The sequence below is a fragment of the Staurois parvus genome, unplaced genomic scaffold (genome assembly GCF_062004578.1).
Source record: "Staurois parvus isolate SC_StPar_1 unplaced genomic scaffold, SC_StPar_1.0 ptg000154l, whole genome shotgun sequence".
Classification (NCBI taxonomy): Eukaryota; Metazoa; Chordata; class Amphibia; order Anura; family Ranidae; genus Staurois; species Staurois parvus.
The window spans coordinates 25,970,046-25,995,069 of record NW_028317950.1 but is presented as its reverse complement, the minus strand read 5'-3'; the positions used below and the strand labels follow the sequence as shown (position 1 = coordinate 25,995,069).

General features: G+C 42.6%; 1 protein-coding gene and 1 pseudogene across 5 annotated transcripts in view; both read left to right on the top strand.

Annotated features, from left to right (window-relative positions):
• The window catches only part of CACNA1B (calcium voltage-gated channel subunit alpha1 B), a 378,141-nt gene that overhangs the window by 168,501 nt on the left and 184,616 nt on the right, over positions 1-25,024 (top strand). The window lies entirely within an intron of this gene.
• On the top strand, positions 21,985-22,100 carry LOC149463691 (U2 spliceosomal RNA; annotated as a pseudogene).

Here is a 25,024-nt window from a genome sequence, read left to right as displayed (position 1 = left end):
AACGGACTTTAAACACACACTTTCTGCTTTTCTCCTAACCTCAGAAGCCTAGCTGATTCCCCAAGCACATCCGGCCTTGGCCTTCCGTCATCTGCTTCTACACGCATTGCTTGTCAGTGGCGAGGCTCCCTGCGTACATAGACTGTAATTCTTGACGCATGCAGTATATCTGGGACACTCTGTCTTGCACAGGATAAGATTGCTCGTCCGATGGCAGAAGCAGCTGATGGAGAGATTTGAATGGAAATGTGTCTGCTAGCTGAAAGTGTAAGGACCCAGGATAACATTCAATTCAGCAAAATGAAAATTATTTTTTGTACTGACAGTGCAGTTTTTCAGCTATATTGGGAGACATAGGTAGTGCTGAAAGAAAGTCACCTATACAGCACTTTATTATTGTAATGAAATTATCAGTTACTACGTTGTTGCTTTTTCTTTTATCCATACGGCTACATTTAACTCTTCTGCAGGAGAGGTGTGGTTCATTTTTTATTCTTTTTACGTGTCCTTGTTCACCCCTGTGGAAGGTGCAATTTGATAGAAAACAGGGTTTTTTTTAGCACATGTACCAAAATACAGAGTTTTGAATACACCCTAACTGCCAAGAATAACAGTTAAAGTGGTTGTAAACCTCAGACATGCAATATGAACAAAGCATATCCCTCTATAGTGTGTACTTGTCTCTATCCAGAGCACCAAGTGTAATTTCTGTCTGCTGTTTTGTTCCTCTGCTGTCAGCATGAATCACTTCTGATAAGTTTTCCTGACACCAAGAAAAAATGTGACTGGGAGGGAGCTCCAGCACACAGCTTGTGATTGACAGCCTCAGCATTGTTCCTGTGTGCTGTGTTAAGGGAGGTTTGTCCTTTCCCTCCAATCAGCTCTCAGAGTTCTCATCACTGAGCTCTGCACTGTGTAATTTCAGCTCCCTGCCCCATGTATTCTGACAGTTCAGACAAAATTTCTGGGCTTTGAATGGCTGTAGAGAAGACAAGACTGCAGATAGATAGGTACAATTTATGGAGGTGTAGGTAGATTATTTGTTTAATCTCTCTGTATCACCTGAGGTTAGTCACTTCACTGGGTATATGTAAGGGTTTACAACAACTCTAAAACAGAACATCACCTAAAAAGGGAAGTTCTGCTTTATCTTCTCTCCCCCCCTTTTTTTTTTTTTGCGAGAGAGTGTACCTAGTCTTGACAGGTACCCGCTCCCACTTCCACTGAAATTGCCTTTGCAATCTCAGCAGAATCCCCCCCCCCTTTACCTGTCTGCAACCTCCTAGAACAAACCACATGTCCCAGGAGGCTGGAGGTCCATTCACAAAGCTCAGCGCATGTGCAGTGAGGAGCCAGTTGTGAAGCCGCAAGATGTCACAGCCAGTTTCCCACAGTAAACAGGGCACGCCAGGGGGCCAGAAGACCTGCGAAGAACCAGCCTGGGTGAGGACAATGCTGGACCCCTGGACAAGTAAGTATCTTTTTATTAAGCCAGCAGCTACACATTTGTATCTGCTGACTTAATTTTTTTTCCATCAACACACCGGAACTGTTGCACCCAAGCAAGCAGACTGAAAATGCGTCACTGTGAAACCATATGTTGGCTCTGCCTCGAAACATGTAATCTTTGAGACCAGAGACACTTCAGGCTGCTGGAGACTCTGGATTGAAGTCCGCTAGGTGACTTCTGGTTTCACAATAACGCACTTTCAGCTGGCTTGTTTCTGTGTGGCAGTACGGGTGTCTCAGCCAGACGGATTCTCTACCACTTCCACTCTCCTTTTTAATTGCGGATTACCATACACCTTTGAGTTGGGTGTTCGGGACCAGTTCTCCTTTGCCATACAGGTGAAACTCAAAAAATTAGAATATTGTGCAAAAGTTCATTTATTTCAGTAATGCAACTTAAAAAGTGAAACTAATATATGAGATAGACTCATTACATGCAAAGCAAGATAGTTCAAGCCGTGATTTGTCATAATTGTGATGATTATGGCTTACAGCTCATGAAAACCCCAAATCCACAATCTTAGAAAATGAGAATATTGTGAAAAGGTGCAATATTCTAGGCTCAAAGTGTCCCACTCTAATCAGCTAATTAAGCCATAACACCTGCAAAGGGTTCCTGAGCCTTTAAATGGTCTCTCAGTCTGGTTCAGTAGGAATCACAATCATGGGAAAGACTGCTGACCTGACAGTTGTGCAGAAAATCATCATTGACACCCTCCATAAGGAGAGAAAGCCTCAAAAGGTAATTGAAAAAGAAGTGCTGTATCAAAGCACATTAATAGAAAGTTATGTGGAAGGGAAAAGTGTGGAAGAAAAAAGGTGCACGAGCAGCAGGGATTACCGCAGCCTGGAGAGGATTGTCAGAAAAGGCCATTCAAAAGTGTTGGGGACTTTCACAAGGAGTGGACTGAGGCTGGAGTCAGTGCATCAAGAGCCTCCACACACAGACAGATCCTGGACATGGGCTTCAAATGTCGTATTCCTCTTGTCAAGCCGCTCCTGAACAACAAACAATGTCAGAAGCGTCTTACCTGGGCTAAAGAAAAACAGACCTGGTCTGTTGCTCAGTGGTCCAAAGTCCTCTTTTCTGATGAGAGCAACTTTTGCATCTCATTTGGAAACCAAGGACCCAGATTATGGAGGAAGAATGGAGAGGCACACACTGCAAGATGCTTGAAGTCCAGTGTGAAGTTTCCACAGTCTGTGTTGATTTGGGGAGCCATGTCATCTGCTGGTGTTGGTCCACTGTGCTTCATTAAGTCCAGGGTCAATGCAGCCGTCTACCAGGAGATTTTGGAGCACTTCATGCTTCCTTCTGTAGACAAGCTTTATGGGGATGCTGACTTCATTTTCCAGCAGGACTTGGCACCTGCCCACACTGCCAAAAGCACCAAAACCTGGTTCAATGACCGTGGGGTTACTGTGCTTGATTGGCCAGCAAACTTGCCTGACCTGAACCCCATAGAGAATCTATGGGGCATTGCCAAGAGAAAGATGAGAGACATGAGACCGAACAATGCAGAAGAGCTGAAGGCCGCTATTGAAGCATCCTGGTCTTCCATAACACCTCAGCAGTGCCACAGGCTGATAGCTTCCATGCCATGCCGCATTGAGGCAGTAATTGCTGCAAAAGGAGCTCAAACCAAGTACTGAGTACATATGCATGCCTATACTTTTCCGAGGTCCAATATTATTCTATGTACAATCCTTGTTTTATTGATTGCATGTAATATTCTAATTTTCTGAGATTGTGGATTTGGGGTTTTTATGAGCTGTAAGCCATAATCATCACAATTATGACAAATCACGGCTTGAACTATCTTGCTTTGCATGTAATGAGTCTATCTCATATATTAGTTTCACCTGTTAAGTTACATTACTGAAATAAATGAACTTTTGCACGATATTCTAATTTTTCGAGTTTCACCTGTATATTCCCATTGAGATCTGAATGTATGCACAATGTATACTGCACACCGTGGATGCTACAATAATCGCTCTACAATCCAATTTGCACAGTGTGGAACTTGTCTTTATCTTACGTTGTGAATTGATTTTAACCCTTTCTTGACTCATAATAAAATATTCCTTTGGCATGTCAGTGATATTGGATAATTTGTGTACACTGGTATGAACATTACATATTACAGCAGCAATCTCGTGGCTTTATAAACCATGTGCACTCTTCAAGTCTTTTTGCTGAGATGCTGTGGGGGTTATTTATTAAAACTGGAGTGTTTACAATCTGTTGCAGCCCTGCATACAAACCAATCAGGTTGCAGGTTTTATTGACAAAGCTTAATTGAACAAGCTGAAGTTACAAGCTGATTGGCTACCATGCACAGCTGCACCAGATTCCGAGTGCTCCAGGTTTAGTAAATCTCCCCCAGTGTATTGCTTGTTTTTTCCTATCCTCAATAGGACCTCACACCAGCAGGATAGTTGGGACTAATTTGGTGTTCTGTCTCTCCAATCTAAACACTGAAAGTGTGATCTCTGTAACTTACAGTTGTGATGAGATAGCGATAACTCCAAACTTAGTTGAATAACACAGGCAGTGACTTGATCCAGACGACATCTTGTAGATCTTGTGACGTTTATTCCATAAACTGAGAGAATCTTACAACAATGAACATTGGATAGGTCAAAAGATCATAATGTGATCTACTTCCATAAGACATGAGGCTAGAAGCTGAAATGCATTACTGAGAAATTAATAAAAGGGTGTTGCTATCTATACAGCATGAACTAAACCAAAGGAAAGGGAGGAGCAGAGACAAAATGAAAAGAACACTTAAAGGCATATGACAGTCATGTGAAACATGACATTTGGATTCAATTGGCCACAGTGGTTCAGCGCCTTGGTTCTTATTTTGTGAGGTTGTTTTTTTGTTTTTTAAATAGACTGAAGAACCGCTTTCAGGGCCGGTTCACACCGTGCCCGGAGTTGAATCGCACATGAACATGCAGCTCTGTGTGATGCAATTTCAAGCCCATTCATTTTGAATGGGCTCAGATCATACCGCAAAGTGTCAAAAGTAGTGCATGCACACAGAAGTACCATGCAATGTGGTGCAGACAGGTGGGGCAAACACATTGCATTTGTGACCTGTGTTTGGGGTGTCATTAACATTTTGATACATGCTGCAAATCGCAGTGCGCTTTGCATGCGGGTTGAATTGCACAGGAACGTACAAGCGTGCTCCTGTGCAATTCTAGTGTAGACATGGTGTGAACGGGCACTAAGAGTCAATCTGTGCTATACTGGATAATGGAAAAAAAGGGAAAGTATGGTCACATGGCTTACACACTAAAAAATAATCCCAACTTACAAAAAAGCATTTTTTAAAAGTTGAATCCAAGGAAAAAGTGTATTGTCTTTTAGGTAGAATGGGGAAGGGTTGTTCCCTGTCAGGTTTTTATTGCTGTCTGTGTTCCAATGGGGGAGATTTCCCTTTACTTCTTGTCCTGGTGAGCACACTGGGACTAAGGGAAAATCCCCCCAACTGAAACACAGAGAGCAATAAAAACTTGATGAGATTCAAACCCTTCACCCACTACATCCACAATAAAATCAATAAGTTAAAGTGGGGTTCCATCTTTGTTATTGTCATTTGGGATTCTTTGTATGTAAACTACAGACTAATGTGGCTGCAACAAAGAAGCAGGACTTATACACAAGGGGCTGCCATTATAAAGGGATGGTGCATTGGTACTGACATAAATGAGCTGCTGTAAGAAGAGTCAGCGCTTTTATACATGAGGCTAATGGTGACTGATGCGAGTTGACGGTATAATTAAATAAACATTGTGTTGCCGGCTGAACTGGTCCACTAAATCTGTTCTAGCGCATCTATTTCCATATGTGAGGGGCTGTCAGTTTACTTACGCTCTAGTACTGAGAAAATATGAAGGCTGCCACAGTTTACTGTACCATCTGAAAATGCTAGTTCATTGGGTGCCATGCTGAATTGGTGTATTCAGTGTTTTCTGAGCCAGTCATACAAAACTGGAGGAAGTCAAAAGAAAGAAAAAACCATACGCAAGCCCTCAAGTCCATGCACCTCCCAGGACCACAGCAACAGACACTTGTTAGGGTGCAGCCCTCTAAAGATTGGGGAATCTTGAAAGTTCTGGAAGAAATAAAAGAAGGGGAGCACTCTCCTTATGCATTATCGGGATAAAAAGGAATTTATTTAAAATGACAAAAATGTATACTCACAAACCAAGATTCATAGAACAAGCTGAAAACCAGTGTGACAGTCCGACAAAGCGGTAATCTGACAGTGGGGTGAGCTAACGCGTTTCGGGAGATGTTCTCCCTTCTTTAAAGCTCTGAACAAGGGAGTATGTCTCCCGAAACGCGTTAGCTCACCCCACTGTCAGATTACCGCTTTGTCGGACTGTCACACTGGTTTTCAGCTTGTTTTATGAATCTTGGTTTGTGAATATACATTTTTGTCATTTTAAATAAATTCCTTTTTATCACGGTAATGGACGAGTAGAGTGCGCCCCTTCTTTGCTTTCATCCAATACAAAACTAGAGAGCTCGAAGTTGGCTTCAGTCTGTATTCTGACTCCAACTGTTGTATTAGTGACTTATCTCTTGCTGAGACCTCTATGACTGGCCTGTTTAAGCCTTGGACAGTCTTTATCAGATAGCTGAACTCACTAAGCACCTGTTTTCTCATCCACAAAATCTTTATTGCATGCAGCAGGTTAATATCAGAAAACAGATGTGGCAGGTGATTGAAAAGATGGTATTTGCAGGTCAAAACATGGTAATGTGTTTCCAGATGCAAGCAGATTACATGTGGCCTAGAGACTAGCAGCCATAATCATCCTAATAAAGAGAGAGAGAAAAGGAAAAGGAAATACATCACAAGCTAGTGGGAAGAACACAGGATAGAAGACAGAAAAAGATGGTGCAATAACAAAATGACCACAAGATGGCAGTATATTAACCAACTATACTGAAACTAATAAAAACCGGCTAAGGGAATTAACTATATAAACCCTCAATTCACAGTAATATGAACATTAACCATGACTAGGCATTGTATTATATTTTCACACAATAAGTGTAACAGCACAGTCTGACTGCTTATTACATGCAGTACCTGTCCCAGGTTAGTGACTCAGAAGACACAGAAGGCAAAGAATATGTATAATAGCCAGGTAACTAGCATTTGTTTCAGAAGATCAGCAATGGCAGGACCATATTTCTACCAGGAAAGGTTTATTTTAGTTTCCAGACCTAGGCAAATGATGTCATACAATCCAGGAGCATTCAGGAAGGGAGGAGGGATTTTCTCAGCTAAGCACACCCAAGCTAAGGGCAGATGGATTTCAGTAAATGCTACATGAATCATCTGCCTTTTGCTGGAGATGGCCTTGGTCAAAAATGCTAGAGGTTTTTTTTCTTTTTAGAAAGTGGTTTCCAAACAAAATAAAACTTGAGGACATGGATGGGTGAGTTTGCTTTGAATATTAAAAATTAAATATTTTTTTTGTTTCTTCATGCTCAGGCTACAGAGTAGTTCTGCTGTAAATAAACACAGGAGGCAGTTTTTGACAAGTCCATTATTAAAAAAAAAAAAGAAAAGGGGTCTGCTGAATGACAGCTCCAATGTCTCCCGCTGCTAAATAAGCTGAGGCTGGGCCACCTGGTGACATCAATGGGCAGTGACGTCATAAGGGGTGAGGCCCGTCATTCAGCAGGAGCCTTTATCGGGTGCGGACCCCCTTTTTTTGTTTTTTTTTAATTAAAGGATTAAAAACCGCCTCCTAGGTTTATTTACACTACACTTTTTTTGGTGAATGAGTAAGGTTACTATGTATCTCATACTCATTCACAAGGGGGGTGAGGCAGGATCTGGGTGCCTCCTTGTTAAAGGGGGCTTTCAGATTCTGATAAACCCTCCCCCCCTTCCCTCAGAGCCCCACAACCACCAGCCAGGGTTGTGGGGAAGAGGCCCTGGTTATCATCAACATGGGGATATGGTGCTTTGGGGGGGGAGCCCCCACTGCCCCAAAGCACCCCTTCCATGTTGATGGCATGTCACCTGGTATGGTTCAGGAGGGTTCATTCATTCCCCCCTCTTTCCAGACCTGTCAGGCTGCATGTTCAGATAAGGGTCTGGCATTGATTTTGGGAGGGACCCTACATCGTTTCTTTCAGTATTTTGTAAATGCCTCCAATTCTTTGCTTTAAATTTAGCTGTCAGCGGGTAACCCTGCTGACAGCTGATGACTCATTTGTTGCTAAGGATGCAGCAGCCGCCTGCTCCTTAACAAGCATGTTGTTTACTGGTGGTTACAGAGGCTGCCGGTTCCTTAACTATCACATGTAGGGACGACTATTTACCGCATGCATTTATTTCCTTTTTTGAATTGACTTTAACACACGTTCAATGCGGTATTTACTGAGCAATTTTGCTTTATGCAGTAATTACCACATAAAGCATAAGGGAATTGACATTTTCAGGATTGCATGCAGTATTTGGGAAAACACCTAAATACTGCACACAATCTACTTTTGTGAATGGGGCCCACTGTCTAAATCAGGGGTGGGCAAACTTTTTGACTTGAGGGCCGCAATGGGTTCATATATTGGACCCGGGGGCCGGACTAAGAGTAGATAAATGATGTGTATGTGTCATCCATAGTAAGTATAGTAATATTCCCCCATAGTAAGCATAGTAATTAATCCCCCATATAGTAATTCATCCCCCATAGTAATTCATCCCCCATATAGTAATTCATCCCCCATAGAGTAATTCATCCCCCATAGTAATTCACCCCCCATAGTAATTCACCCCCCATAGTAATTCATCCCCCATATAGTAATTCACCCCCCATAGTAATTCATCCCCCATATAGTAATTCATCCCCCATAGTAATTCATCCCCCATATAGTAATTCATCCCCCATATAGTAATTCATCCCCCATAGTAATTCATCCCCCATAGTAATTCACCCCCCATAGTAATTCACCCCCCATAGTAATTCACCCCCCATATAGTAATTCACCCCCCATATAGTAATTCACCCCCCATAGTAATTCATCCCCCATATAGTAATTCATCCCCCATATAGTAATTCATCCCCCATATAGTAATTCATCCCCCATAGTAATTCATCCCCCATATAGTAATTCATCCCCCATATTAATTCATCCCCCATATTAATTCATCCCCCATATAGTAATTCATCCCCCATATTAATTCATCCCCCATATAGTAATTCATCCCCCATAGTAATTCATCCCCCATAGTAATTCACCCCCCATAGTAATTCATCCCCCATATAGTAATTCATCCCCCATATAGTAATTCATCCCCCATATAGTAATTCATCCCCCATATAGTAATTCATCCCCCATAGTAATTCACCCCCCATAGCAATTCATCCCCCATATAGTAATTCATCCCCCATAGTAATTCATCCCCCATATAGTAATTCATCCCCCATATAGTAATTAATCCCCCATAGTAATTCATCCCCCATAGTAATTCATCCCCCATAGTAATTCATCCCCCATATAGTAATTCATCCCCCATAGTAATTCATCCCCCATATAGTAATTCATCCCCCACAGTAATTCATCCCCCCCATAGTAATTCATCCCCCATATAGTAATTCATCCCCCCTATAGTAATTCATCCCCCCTATAGTAATTCATCCCCCCTATAGTAATTCATCCCCCATATTAAGTCCCCAAGTCCCCCCTGTGTCAATTCACTTACCTTTGCTCTCGCCGTTCCGGTGTAGCATGAAAATCTGTCTCCTATGAGGATCTGTCCCCCTCGACGTATCTGCGCATGTGCCAGTTTCAGGCATTAGCAGCCGATCCGCGATCTCCGGCACATGCGCAGATACGTCGAGGGGGACAGATCCTCATAGGAGACAGATTTTCATTCAGGGCGGACTGTGAGAGGAGCCTAGCGGGAGCCTAGCTCCGCGGGCCGGATTAAAAGGTCCGCCGGGCCGTATACGGCCCGCGGGCCGTAGTTTGCCCATTGCTGGTCTAAATACAAGAGTCATGTGTATTCTTGCTTGAATCTTGGTGTGCTATGTGTATTTCTCCCAGATCTGTCAAATAAGTATGAATCTTTGCCTCTGGGCAGGAGTTTTATGTAATAAAGACTGGTTGCTGCTGCTCTCTCCTTGTGCAGGGTGACTGGTCTTGTCTCTGCCCCCTCCTGTCGTTTTCTGCAGGCAGCTCATGGTGGGTGAGGCTTGCTGGGCCCCTTCTACAGCTCTTCTCTGGCTATGTGCGGCACAATAATGATGTCACTACTACTTTTTTAAGACAATATCTGGGTTTACAAAACCAATTGTTGCACACAAAGTGGATTTATATCTTTTCTGGAGTTCAGCTTTAAAAGAAGGAAGCACCACTTACAGGAAACACCTTGCACTTTTATACAACTTTGTTACACTTTCATGTTTCACTTTGTCCCCAGAGCTTAATCATAGAGATTTCTTTCGCAATGGACAGGCTTGTATTTTCGCTATAATTGTCCAGTAATGGTTTAATTGATATTTACTGATTCATGTAGCCTTGCATGTTTCTTGTGGTTTCCAGTCAAGAGACAGACTTTTTTTCCTTTCCAATTAATCTCCCTTCCTTCCGCTCCAGCCTGGTCGGATGTAGTCATTTTGCCTGAGTCAGACCTTTTTGCTTTCAGCCTGGCAGTAACCTCCCCTTCTATCTGATAAACATGATGATGGATGTAAGCAGAGTCTGTTACTGTCTGTCACTTCCGAATCGCAGGTCATCCGTCACTGGTCATTTGTTATCCTATTGATCCTTATTTACCACTTCAATAGCGCTGGCGAAATAGGATGAGAAAAAAAAAGGGAATTGCGTTTCTTCAGGGTAGGAGAGGTAAAGCAACTAGTTACTGTCAAAGTACTGTTAGAAAATATAATTTTTTTTTTTGTTGATAGATGGTCTATTCTTCCCAAACCCAGAACTTTTGCTATGCTTGCCTGTTGGGATTTCCATTAATGAGATAGATCCACCTGTAAGCAGGGGTTAGTAGCTCTTTTAGGGAAACCCCACCCTTGGATGAGTACTATGGATGGGGCTAGCTTATTCCTTTAAAATCTGGGGCCTGAAGAACTTTAGGGCAGGGGTTCATGGGAAGAAGTAGCCTACAAAACATCATCCTGTAGTCGGAAAACCCATCCAAGGGAACCTACAATTGAGGGAACTGGAAGTGCTAATTGGCATCCTTGTGTAATAAACTTGTTCAGAGGGATCGGATGAAAGAAGGAAGTGGTGTATTTTTGTGTTGGGAAGAACTGTGCATTCTGTTCATGTCTACAGTAAAATGTCGAAGAAGCGGATTGTGTGGACAATCATTTATTGCGTGAGGAGGGCCTGAGCCCAGGAGCATGTGAGTAATCAAGATAGTAGAGCTCTCCAAACTGCAGGTGAATGGTAACCAGGGGCAGACTGACCATTTGGAAACTCGGGCACTGCCCGAGGGCCCGGGGTCAGTAGGGGGCCCCATGAGATGCCGCTGGTACCTTTTTCATAGGCTTTTTTGAGTTTGGGCAAGGACACAGGGGCCCCTTGATCCCCTATTGCCCGGGGGCCCCATGAGTTGTCAGTCCGCCCCTGATGGTAACTCATCTCATTCCTGATGCAGGAAGAGGACAGGAGGTGCCCTGGGCTAGTATGACCATTTCTGGTGGCAAATCAGGGGCCTGGTTACACACCTGTTGCACCCACTACAAATCGGTCACTTGATCCCTGAAAGATAATTGGGAATATTTCTCTCAAGAAAGGTTTACTTTAAAAGGTTAAGTTAGTCTTCATACAAAAAATGTTTGCAGAAAAAATATGTGCATTTATTATTTTTTTCAAAGGAGACTGCAGAGCACTGCATCCACCTACGATTATGTATTGCTTTGCGTCGTTTAAGGTTGTTGTGGTAAACCCAAGGAATCTTAGGACTCTATAGTGTTTTAATATTTGCTTTACTAAATAGAAAAGCTTAACAAAATATACCTACAACATACACAAGCTGATTATCTTCCTAGCAAATAAGCAATTACAATGTATGTGATGGGCATAAACTAAACAGTTACTTAACTTGGATCTTTCTTTATGATGGAGTCATCTTGTAGGATTCAGGATCTTCCAGACTTCTTCCTTCCCCAAAGGCCTGAGAAAAACTGTCTTTTGTTCCCCATCACATGGCTTTGAAGTCTTTCCCTTCCCCTATTTCCTGCTGCATCATATCCTGTAAGGAGTTTCACAAACTAGTCCAACAGGTTTGTTAGCATATCAATAGAGGCCTAGCTTCTAAATTAAAATCTAACAATTCACATATCTAAGCTATAAAAAAAAAAATCACCAACGTATCCATAGCAACACAGATTAGTTGATGATAGTAGATCAGTAAATCTTCATGACCTAAATTTCGGTGTAATATGTAACATGCTTCAAAAAGCTGACTTCCCATTTAAATGTCCAAGGACTTGGCAAGCCAGTCAGAATGTTCACAGCACCTAAGTGAGCTGTCAGAGGTTAATGATTATTATCTGGGATCGGGGATGTACAACCTTTTGACTTTTCTGGGCCACATTGGAAAAGGGGAATTTTCTTGGGCCACACATAAAATACACTAACAATAAGGATAGCTGATGAGCAGAAAAAGTCAGGCAGATTAATTTGTTTAAGCGAAGAGGGCAACATAAAACTAGTGAGATATTTGACCCTGTTTTTGATAAACTAACGCATCAATTTCTGGTTTGGTGGTGGTAGTAGAAATTCGCAATTAATTTTCAAGGTGGTCATCAGATATATTGGTTCTAATTTTGTCCTCCGTGTGCTTCATCCTTGAAAATAGTTGCTTACAAATATAGGTGCTGCCGAAAACCAATGACATGAATAAAGGCATGATTGTGAAGAGTAGAGTATTTTCTTTGGGAAAAAAAGAGCATGTCCCCGAAGCGCATCAGCACGCCAACCTAACCACCAGTCGGACACTCTGCCATCACATTGAACCATCTCTGTGGCTTTACAGGCTTTTTTATGCACCTTATTTTGTATGTTTTCTGTTTTTAAAAAAATTTAATGTGCTAGGTGTTTGCACCACCTGTGTGCTTCTTTTCCTAATTTCTATGGGAAGATAAAACTTATAAAATTCCAGTAAAGGGACACTAGCAAATGTTTATTTGGCCACATGCATTTGCGAAGTGTAAATGCATGTTTTATAAAAACTTCCCCCCAAAAAATAACAGTTTTAAGTATGTTTATGATTTTGTATTGGGCCGCATTCATAGCTGCTGTGGGCCACAGGATGGACACACCTGAACTAGATGTATACAATGGTGCCATTCGTTTGGCACTTCAAACACATTGATTAATTTTTAAAGTAAGGTGGGCTGTGTGGACATTGCTATTGAGCTTTGGAAAAGAAATTGCTAAAGCAGAGGACCTGGGTGTTCAGATGTCAAAAGTTGTTCAGGCAGAGCCATTGCAGAGAAAGCTCTATCTCATTGTCAGTCACCCAAAAACCCCTTGTGACCAAAGCTGAGGCAATGGGCAATTGCCTCCTAATTAAACCCTAATTAAAGCAATTTCCTGATTTAATCCAGCCTAAATTGTGATGGGTCAGTCCACTAAAAAGTTATATTATAATTATAGGTTGCACCTGGTGGGCTTAGTACTGATTGCTCCAATAGCAAGAGCTCTCTGTAATCATTCCTAGTTCCGTTCCAGCCCTCCCCAGAGTTTTGGGTGTTCCTGCCTACCTTTTTTGTGTTACAGCTTCTCTTTTTATATTCTCCATAATAAAAAAGAATAAAATATCCAATAAGGTTGGTAGAAACCCCTAATAATGAACACAGCAGAAACTCAACGCAGAGACCTTACCAACCGAGTCATCAAGAGAAAAAAACAGGTGGCTTTTAGGTGGTTAACGCTCCATCAATCCACTGGTGAGGCTGGAGTAACCCTTTAAGAGCAACCTGTTTTAGCTTTTCAATATTGGTTTGCAGAATGTTAACTAAAGCAAAAGGTGGAACAGTTGTGCACTGAAACCAGTTTTTAATTATGGGGGTAAATGACCTGAGTAGTTTGACTCTGATGCTGTGGGATGTAGCTCTATTTTTCCCCCAGTTGCCATTAATAAGTGCCCCTGTCGCTTTTGCCGACATGTCTGCCTATATTTATGTATCAGCTTGTGCTCTATCTATATGTTTTTCGCTGTCGCCATTGTGTCTGTCTCCATATTCCTGTCATACTGTGTACAATATTATTCATTTATTATCAGTGCCCTATATTACTTTGGCTGCTGCAAAGTCATTTATCACACTCTAGCAAAAGTTCCTGGACAGTCAGGATAGAAAAGGAAGCATACATTTAGTAATAAATAATATTGTATACCTATACAGGAACTCCATGCAAATATTTTTAAAGATCCATGCTAAATAAAACTAAATCACAAAAGGCAGCTCAAATAATACTTGTGTCTATATTTATAATGTATATAAAAATGCTTACTAAAGCCCCTGTATCGCTTTGCACCAATAAAAGCTTACACTGCAATGTTTATGGGCTTCTGGCTGCGTCAGCGCTGATAACGCCCAAAACGTGTCTCTCTGGTGTTATCTTTGATATTCACAGTAGTTTGCTACAGTTGCCACTAGTTTTGTCTTATACCATCAGAAAAGCTTAAAAATGTTAATAAGCTCCAAATATTTTGCATGTTCTCCCTGTGCCTGTGTGGGTTTCTTCCGAGTACTCTGGTTTCCTCCCATACTACAAAGACATGCTGGTAGGTTAAGTGGAAAGTAGACAGAGATGCAACTCCTCCTGTGCTTAGGGACCCAGATCAGTAGAGGGCCGATGGACCAATAATACTAGAGTGTATGGAAGTTTGTCCAAGACCGATCAAAGGCTGTGCAGCTCCAACATGAAGCTGGGGAAACTCGATACAAACAGTAGCAGAGAACAAAAACAGAGCGCACCAACCTTTTGCATTACCTCAGTAAACAATTAGTTGATTTAGGAGATATACTCACAAAAGTAGTAATAAAAGAGGCATATATTATCCAAAAGCGAATCCTACGATAAGGAGACACGTGCGAATCTCCACTCTCAGAGTGAACTGATGCTTTTCAAAGGGGGGGGGGGTCCCTTCTTCATCGAGCTCTGATGAAGAAGGGCCCCCCCCTTCGAAATGCGTCAGCGTCACTCTGAGAATCTCCCCTTCTGATGGGATTCGCACATGTCTCCTTATTGTAGGATTCCATTTTGGATTATATATGCCTGTTTTATTACTACTTTTGTGAGTATATCTCCTAAATCAATAAGTCAACTGTTTACTGAGGTAATGCGCAAGGTAGGTGCGCTCTGTTTTTGTTCTCTACTACGGCAGGTTAATTGGCTCCTGTCTAAATCGGCCCTGATATGTGTATGTATAAATGTAAATTGGGGACATTAGATTGTATGCCCCTTGATGGCTAGGGACCGATGTGAATGTACAATATATATGTAAAGAGCTGCATAAATTGACTGCGCTTTATAAGTATCTGTAATAAATAAATAAATATAGAGCCATTGACAAGCTTAGCTTTTTTTAACACCCATAAGTATGAGCCCTAAGTGTATTTTGAGGTACTACTATCATAATTACTCGATATCTCTCCCTATATTAATTTCTGTAATACCCTACAAAACAGCCATTGGGCTGACGTGGACATGTCAACACTTTGAACAAATCAGGCTGTATAACATTGCACAGTGCTTTCATCTTACATGTGTGGGGAGGTGCGGCAGTAGCAGGGGTGAACTGACAACTCATGGGGCCCCCAGGCAATAGGGGATCATGGGGCCCCTGTGCCCTTGACCAAACTCAAAATAGCCTATGAAAAAGGTACCAGGGGAATCTCATGGTGCCCCCTACTGCCCCCTGGCCCTCGGGCAGTGCCCGAGTTTCCAAATGGTCAGTCCGCCCCTCGGCGGTAGTGAACTCAACACAGATCTCGCACCAACAGAGTCACAAAGAGAACAGCTGTTAGGTGGTTTAACACTCCACCAATCCATTGTTAAGGTTGGAGTAACCCTTTAAGAGCAACCTGTTTTAGCTTTTCAATATTGGTTTGCAGAATGTGAACTAAATCAAAAGGTGGAACAGTTGTGCACTGAAGTTTTTAATTATGGGGGTAAATGACCTGAGTAGTTTGACTCTGATGCTGTGGGACGTAGCTCTATTTTTCCCCCAGTTGCCATTAATAAGTGCCCCTGTCGCTTTTGCTGACATGTCTGCCTATATTTATGTACCAGCTTGTGCTCTGCTATGTTTTTCACTGTTGCCATTGCGTCTGTCTCCATATTCCTGTCATACTGTGTACAATATTCTCCATTTATTACCAGTGCCCTATATTACTATGGCTGCTGCATAGTCAGTGGACATCTCAGCACTTTGAACAAATCAGGCTGTATAACATTGCACAGCGCTTTCATCTTACATGTGTAGGAAGGTGCGGCGATAGCGAACACACAATGGGGTTGATTTACTAAAGGCAAAAAGACTGCACTTTGCAAAGTTGCTCCAGAGCTTAGTAAATGAGCAGAAGCTCTGCTGATTTCCATCATCCAATCATGTGCAAGCAAAAATGCTGTTTTTTTTAAATTTTCCTTGCATGTGATTGGGTATTCTTTGCAAAGTGAAGCTTTGCCTCATTTACTAAGCCCTGGAGCAACTGCACTTGCTGAGTGCAACTGCACTTTGCAAAGTGCACAGTCTATTTGCCTTTAATAAATTAACCCCATAGAATCCTGTTGCAGGAAAACTTCACACTTGTATTGAGCAGAATGCCAACGTACAGACATCCTAGTTGTAGAGCGCTGTTTAGGGAGACGACTCAAAGTTCAATGCAGTCAAAGATGTGGCTGAGAAGAGGAGCCCACAGATCTGTACTAAAGGTTGGAGTGCGGCCTGGCCAGTCTGGTCCCAAACAGGGAGGCTTCTTTCCAGTCCCCAGCCTGTCAGGAACCTTTCACTGCTGCTAATCGTTTTCCCTAACAAGCAGGGTCGCTCTTCCTACACTAGCCACTCGCATGAAGCGTGCCAAAAAACAGGGGCAGGGACTTATGTAGACCCCGCTGACCCAAGATGGCTGCCAAGGGTTACATGGCTGCAGTGTAGCCAACTGGAACACTTCTCCATTGACCCAGCAAACCATAGCAAAACAGTGTTTCCCCTTGATTTCCTTTTCAGACTGTGGTAACACTCAGATCGAGTGCCACCTAGAGTGAAGAAAACAGACTACACCTGCTTACGCATGTTTTGGGAACAGAAGCTGCAGGGGAAGGTGATTTGGTGGGTGAATGAAGGACCTTACCAGTGGGGTGATGCACAGTCGTAGCCCTGTGAATATGATGAAGTAGCAAAATATGTTGCAGGGTATGAATGGTGGTGTCACAGCTAACTATAAAGTATACTAGGGCTGTACAAAAGAATGTTAAAAGGGGGAAAAAACATTAGTGCTAAAGAGTATTGGCTTCCACAGTGAACAGGTTAGATGTCCAGAGGATCCCTTCTATCAATGAATTGATTCTCCTTCTGGATCTGAAATCAATTTTGTTTAGGGCTTCAGAATAACCCAGGTCAAATCCTAGTATGGAAAAATCTGTCCACGTTACTGTAGATCATAACTACAGTTAAGGCAAAACCTTCTACTTTCCACTCATTTTGAAAGATTTCCAGCAAAAATAATAGCTTTTCTCTGTATATAGGGAACAGAAGCAGCTGAGAGCATGTTATATCTCAGGCTTAGGGCTCATGTACACTGCAGCTGATAAACGGATGTTCAGGAGCTTTTCTGCATTTTTTTCAGCAGCCCCTGAACTCTCCCTAATGTCTTCCTATGTGTCCATGTACACATCGTCGTTTACAGGCAGTTGAGTTTACAGTCTTTTTTTGAACGCACCAGACGTTCAGGAGTAGATTTTACCAGCGTTTCAAATGCTTGTAAACACTTGTAAACGTGGTTAACCACATTTATAAGCATTTGCGTTTAGAAGCATTTTTTAACTGTTCCAGATGCTGTTCAGAGCCTTTTTGTCATCATCAGAAATGCACGCAAAGCATTTTCCATGTGTTCAAATGGACCCAGTACACCAGCACAGTCAGTTGCAGGTTGCGCGTGAAGGAAAAAATGGTAGAACGCGCCGCATTATGCTCATGATGGGATCCATAGTGAATAAAACCAGAAAAGACAGGTCATCTCAACACATACTGCTCTCTCTGCTTCTGCTCTCTCTATTTATCTCAAAATGTTTTAAATAGTTAATTATTTACTATTTTTCAGTGCATTCTAGGCATTTGGGAAGGTCTCCTGAGGTTATCTTGTAAAAACACGTATAAATGCGGTATGCAAACACGGCTAAACTGATGTTTTTTAACCTACGTTTTCCAGCAGTCAGTTTCCATCATTCAGAAGAGTTTTCCAAATGCCCCGTGTACATGAGCCCTTAGTTTCCCCATGGCATGGAACAGCTTGTAGTTCCAGATCAGCTGAAAAACCCTTTTGCACCCATTATATATTTCTACATATTCATTATATAGTACAACTCCCTCTTTCTTTGACGTGCGTGATGAATGTTCTGCCTCGGAGCGTTATCCATCAGCGTGTTACGCCATAGAAGTGGTGATGGCAGATTGGTCACACTGGGTGGTGGAGGAGATTGTACCAAGCAGCCATACTGTCTGTCCTTCATGTCACTTACCACAATGGTGGTGCTTCTATTGTTTGTGAGTTAAATTACCTTTTGAAGCAGCAGCATCCGTCGTTTGAACTGTCAAAGGTTCACTGTTATTGCAGAGAGACAATAAACCACTGTGTCGTCACTGATTTAAATCGGCTGCAATGTTTTATTATTAGTTCAGATGAAAGTGAAATCATGCTCAATTCACTAAGCTATAACACACGTGTTCTTTCCTGTGAGGGTATAATGTCAATAAGGGATGAAAATATTTTTTTCCTGGCAAATAATGATTGTTAATGTATCACTACAGACCACCTGTGTATGAATGGGTCCTTAGGGTTGTGTAACAGCCTGTAGACTGTTTTCAGTGCTTACTTTAGCAGAAAAACACTTACTGGAAAGGCTGTTAATGTTGTTGCAAATTCAAAAGGGGTATAGTAGTGTTGTCAGCCCTTGGACCAAAATGATGTAATCCTGTCAGCACTTGTAGAATCAACAGGTAAAAACCTGAAGAAGCAAGGGGATTTTCAAAATTCTATTTTACTAAATGAGAAAGTAAAAGACTGGTCTTTTGACCAATTTTTCTTGCCGTTACAGGTTAACCTCAGTGGCTATTATGTTCAACAAATAAATTGTTTGCTGCTTTATAAATGTCTCCTTTGAGAAAACTTAACGGACGGGTCTCTGGCTGTATTTGGTGTGGATCCTTTAAACTCATCACAGGAGGTCGAAGCTGCATAGAGAAAAGCCAGAGTCAACCAAGCGGGAAGAAAAGTGGCATCTATTATACATAGTGATCTAGAACAGGCTGCAGGCTCCTGTCACACGCACTTATCATACTAGAGCAACAGCAAGCACATTTCCTGCGCTATCAAACACGCTAACACGCATGGAAAGGGGGCAGTGTTTCTTGACTGGTCTCCACCTGAGATGTAACTACCATCGTGTGTGTGTGTGTGTGCGCGCGCGCGCGTGCGCGTGTGTGTGTGTGTGTGTGTGTGTGTGTGTGTGTGTGTGTGTGTGTGTGTGTGCGCGCGCGTGTGTGTGCGCGTGTGTGTGTGCGCGTGTGTGTGTTGAATTTTCAAATTTTGAGGTGAAGACTGCAGTGTACTTGGTTTGACTTTCAGCAAGACTTACAGTATAGTTCATTCAATGATGGGCCACAAAGCCCCTTGGTTGAAACACTGGTCTGTGAATGGAGCAGGGGCTCTGTGTGATTCCACATTCAGGGAAAGTTCTCATTGCGAAAACCCTTTAAGAAGGGATCCAGAGCATAACTAGAGATAAGTCGGGTCTATTGCTACAAGCCTGCAGAAAGAGGCAAAGGTTCCAAAGATCATCTTGAAAAGTATTCAGTTCTCTTTCCTTAAGAACTCAAGATCTAAAAAGGAGCCCAGCGTACTTTCACCTTCTGGTAGTGAAAGATCATCAGCCATATCTCAGATTTGCCATAGGTCATTTGCATTGTCAATTTTGCTGCCTCCTGTTCACTTTTTGATCTTTTTGAAAGTTCTCCACTCAGTGAGGGCCCTCCAGATATGGATACATCACTGAACCAGCAAACACAAATGCTCCTGCGCTTGGGGATGGACTCGATGCAGGCTACAACCACATTAAGAATGTCCTGGAACATGCACACCTTGCTGCCCTCAAATAGACCAGGGGAATCCAAATATACTGAATGAGGAAAGAAAAAACAGAGGGCGCACAGGCCTAGTGCATTATCATAAAAAATGTTTAATAAAACATAAAGTAGGTGTTGTAGTCAAGGCACATCATAAACACCTGGTTCAACCCTGCGCTGAGTAACAGTCCGCAATAGGGAGTGTAGGCATCCAATAGGCTGACACGTTTCGAGGACTTGCCTCTTCCTCAGAGCCAGCAACCATGGCTCTGAGGAAGAGGACTGTTAATCAGCGTGGTGTTGACCCAGCTGTTCTTTATGATGTGCCTTGACTATATTGTTGTTTGTGAGTACAACACCTACTTTATGTTTTATTAAATATTTTTTATGGTTATGCACTAGGCTTATGGATACATCACTGTCTGATGATTTTCTGGTGTTTGCACTTTGCAAGTCTTTCCTGGTAGCCCACAAGCAGTTAGTTCTAGGCACCCTCTGCAGATATATCTGGCTAGTCAAAAGTCCGAAGGGTAAGCTCCATTCATCCAAGATCTCGGAATATCTCTGAAAAATATTACATTCATTACTAGGAAGGACTTTTATTCCACAAATAAGGATCGGACAGATTATTACAAGATCCAGAGCAATGATTTGTTCAGCCATTTATCTCGCATGGACATGCCTGAACTACATTGCTCCCCACCACTTCGCAATACCAACAGTGCCTTTGGCAATTGGCATTTGTGTCAACTCCAGTTTTCTTTTTTTACACTAGTGGGACCAAGTTTCCATGTTCCAAGTGATTTTTCTACCCTGCACTGTCAAAGTGAACTTGAGGTGGTAACCCAGGGAACCTGTTCTAGGGCAGACCTCTCAACCCTGAATCCTGGATCACAGTTACTTCAGATTCCAAGCTCTGGGGCTGGGGAGTGTACGCTGACAAGGATGCCATGCTCTAGGCAGATGGTGGGGCCCAGTTCAGAGACACTTGAATGTGCTAGAGCTGCAGGCAGCATTGGAAGCTGTTAAGGCATTCTTGCTATTACTGAAGGGCTGTTGAGTCAAGATGGGAATGGACACATGGCATGTGCCCCTTCTTTGAAAACAGTGAGACTTTTTACCTGGGCAGAACATCATCTAGAAGTCTCACAGCATCTTATCTTCTGGACCTAGAAAACTTGCTTGTCGACATGTTGAACCAAGACTTCATCAATCCCAACAAGTGGACACTGAACTGGACCTCTGTATTTCTGTAGCACTCCAAATTTGGGGAACCCCACAGGTGGGCCTTTATGGTGATGCGGGTCAATGCTCAGCTTCCAAAATGTTGCACCTGTTATTACTGCCCGAAAGCTCTAGAGCAGAACATTCCAGAAAGTACATATTTTACCGACTGGCACCATTGATCCTGCTTTCTCTTTTGAAGACTGATTGAGAAGAAGTAGCAGCCATAGCCATCCTTCCAGTTTGGTGAAGGAGGCCACGATCTCCCCTGCTCCTTGAGTTGCTGACAGATCCTACTGTTCCCCTGCCTTGAGAGAGGACTCTCCTGTTCCAAGGCCATCATCACATTTAAAAGTTTATTTAGTGGCATGTAGATTAAAATGAAGGAGCTGCAACATCTAGTTTTGTCTTTATTGGTAGTGGCAACTCTTTTAAAGGCCATGGAAGAAAGGGTTGGCACAATTTCTAAAGATGGCATCAGAGAATAGCTGGAATGGTTACAGGCCTTCTGTAAGAAATACAATGTTCTTTTTCCAGTGAGCCTTAGATTTGGATGTCTGCTATAACACATTGAGAGTTTAAATTTCAGCCCTAACAAAGGGTTCCTATCCACTAGTGAATTGATTTATTAAAAGTTGATATCTTAGCAGAGCCATCACAATAGTTTGGCTCTTCTGTCATTACCACTGCCATTTACTCAGGAGTAAATATTTTGTGTGCTTGCAGTATCTCTGAATACTCTTTTGTGTTCTCACCCTTATTTTTTGCTGGCTATAGTTGGTGGATTTATAGCAAGAGGTATCGGGAGGGAGAAACCCACTGGTTCCATTGGTATGCTGACAAGATGAGAGTCAGGAAAAGAAAAAGGACAGTAATTTTAAATAACCATATCGCTTCTCGGCCTTTTGGCTAAGATCAAGTGTAGTATCTGATCTTATCAGTGTCCAGTGGGGGTGCTCCCGACCATTCTAGCTTTGCGGGGATGGTTGTTGTATAGTACCCTCACTGGTATGATGGGGGTCCGGAAGGCTAGTACCGGAGGGACAGAAACCAGGGAGCGCCATGATTCGTTCTGGGGCCTTGGGAGTAATTCCTCTGGGAAGACTGGAAAGACCCAGTACCTCCTGATTTGGACGGATCTACCTTGGTCTGGCCAGGGGCTGGGAAGGCAGAGAGTCCGCAAACTAGGTGCCCCCTGAGTAGTCGCCTCAGGGGTGCTCTGAGTAGCACTTGGGTGTGGGACCCCACGTTGTGAATGAGCACATGGTCACCGAGTTTAAATACTTTTTGCACTGCGCCTCTAGGACCGGGCCTTTTGGTCAAGTTCTGGGCAATTTTTTTGCTACAGGCCTCAGGGTCTGGTCAGTGCACAATTTGGGCACGACACTTTTTATTATTTTTATAGATTTATTTAATTATTTATTTATTTATTTTTCCTTCACCCCACGTTTGTCACTTTTTACTTTTGTGTGTGTTTTTCACAGGATGGAGGGTGTGGGTCCTCGGGCCTGCCCTGAAGTCTAGGGGGAGGATGTGTGGCCATACGGTTCCTTCCTCCCCTGTCCCTAGGGGGTTTTTCTCTTCGGGAGAACCCCCTGGCCTAGTACTGGATGTCCGGCTTCGGCTGGGCATAAGGAACGGTGGTCCACCAGGCCTTTTGGCCAGGAGGACCAAATGGGAACTCTGTCCCTGTCAGGAGCTTCGTGCCCCGGGGGATCAGGGTAGCGGTCCAACCCCTTCGGGGGTACGACAAAGCACACCCTTAAGTGCACTTTTTGTGTGGTGTTTTGCACTTGCACTTTTTTGTGAACACTTACGGGTTTTTTCATTATAGTTGCACGTTTGCGGACTTAAAAAAAAAAAAAAAAAAAAAAAAAATTTGTTCATATTTGTCAGCTTTTTATGCAAACACCCAGAAAGGAAAGGGTTTCTTTAATAAAAATTCAGGGTGGCAGGGTGTGACAATTTGTGAGCAGGAGGAAAGAACGATAATTAATCATAACAGAATATGGAGAACAGACAGCTAAAGCATCCCAGGGGGAAAATATGTGTAAGTGAACATGAGTTTTATTGACTGAACAAGTCTGAATCAGAAAAAAAAGCTTCCTTGTTTCAGTTTATGCAATGTCCTCTGCATACATCAATCAAGGAAGGGGGTCAGGCTGATGCCCAACTACAAGGAAAGGAGGTTCAATTAGCAGGTTGTATCTAGCTTAAGCAATTTATTTTGGAACAAAATCCACCTTTTCAGTTTATCTGGAGCTCCCCTTTAACTGCTTCTATTAACATTTACGGCAATCCACTGAGAATAAAATTGCAAAGTTGGATTATTAGTAGAGCATTGGTTTCTGAATGACTTTCTCTGCAACGGTTGCGTAAATATATTTTAATTGCTAACGTACTGAATTGTTTGCCGACAAATTAAAACTCCTTTCCATTTTGTTTGAGTTAAATTATTGTAAATATTTGACAGGTCAACAGCGGCATTGCTGCTAATCGCTAATTTTCAAAGTGCGTTTACATTTGCCGCTTGTTAATAAATTGGAGTTTAGCTGGAAGGTAAAAAGATCGCCAATGCTCTCTTAAAATAAAGAGAAAGGGGCATGCTTGGGATTGGCCAGATTTCCAATGAACTATGATTTCCAGCCTAGCAATGTTGATATATTGGTACAGTTGATGGTATAATTGTTCAGTGACACCATTTAAAAATGTAACTTTTTTTTTTTGTCTCTGTCCTATTGAGAAAATTTTCTTTTACTCCCTGTCCCTAAAACATTAAAAGGAAGTAAGAATAATCATCCTCAAAGAGAAGGGAAATCCCCTCTTGGGCTAAATTTACATGTACATCAGTCTCCACCACCCCTTTGAAAAGCAATCCGCATTGGATTGTACTTCAAAGGGCGGTAGAGCAAAAGCTTTCAGGCCTTCAGGAGGTTACCCCACTTGTTTTTTTTTTGGCAGTTATTTTGCCACATGGAGATTTTGAATGGACTAGTGCACCGCAACTACAAACCAAGTATTTCCTGCTGACCCATTGACTTCAATGGGCAAATCAGGTGGTGATGCCTGGAAAACTTGAAGAGTCATGTTAAAGGTTGCTAGGGGCTCCTTGAGCTGATTGACCTCTCATCTGATGGTGCCTGCATAGTTCCAGGGTCAATGCCAACCGGCAGAGCCAGCTACGTGAACCTAATGATCTTTTTGTAACTGTCTATAATGGGGGCATTCTGACCACCACTGGAAGGAGCATTGTTTCCACTAGCCACCAATATGGGGGGCATTTTCCCAATAACCACCAATGATTTGGTTTTCCCAAGGGTTCTCCCAAGACCTACAAATAATTTCAGTTGTTTCTCTCTGATACAGAGGCTAAGAAAGGCCTGGTGTTCTTAAAAAATCTACTAGGCTGCATGGTGTCAGTAACTGTCAAGCATGCACACAGTTGGTAACAGCTTAAAGCGGAGCTCCACCCAAAAGGGGAGTTGTGCTTTAAGCCTTTGTACCCCACTCCCCATTAAGGATTGGCACCTTTAGGGAGCGGGTACCCGAATTTGAACAGGTGCCCGCTCCCACTTCCGTTGCGATCGCCTAGGCGATCAGAAGCGAAAGTTGTCCTCCCCCCTCCCTCCTCATAGTCGTCTGGGACGCGTGATAGGTCCCAGAAGACTACGGGATGGGATCAAAGAGCCTTTTTATACAATGCAGAGGATTAACCCCTCAGGTTCCACAATGAGTATAACAAGCATTCATTACTGCATATACAGACTGATTTTACTGTTGTGCATTTAAGGGCTCATGTACATTGCAGCTGATAAACTCATATTTACAAGCTGTTCAGCGTTTTTTTCAGCAGCCCCTGAACTCACCCTAATGTTTTCCTATGTGTCCATGTACACATCTTCATTTACAGGCATTTGAGTTTACAGTCG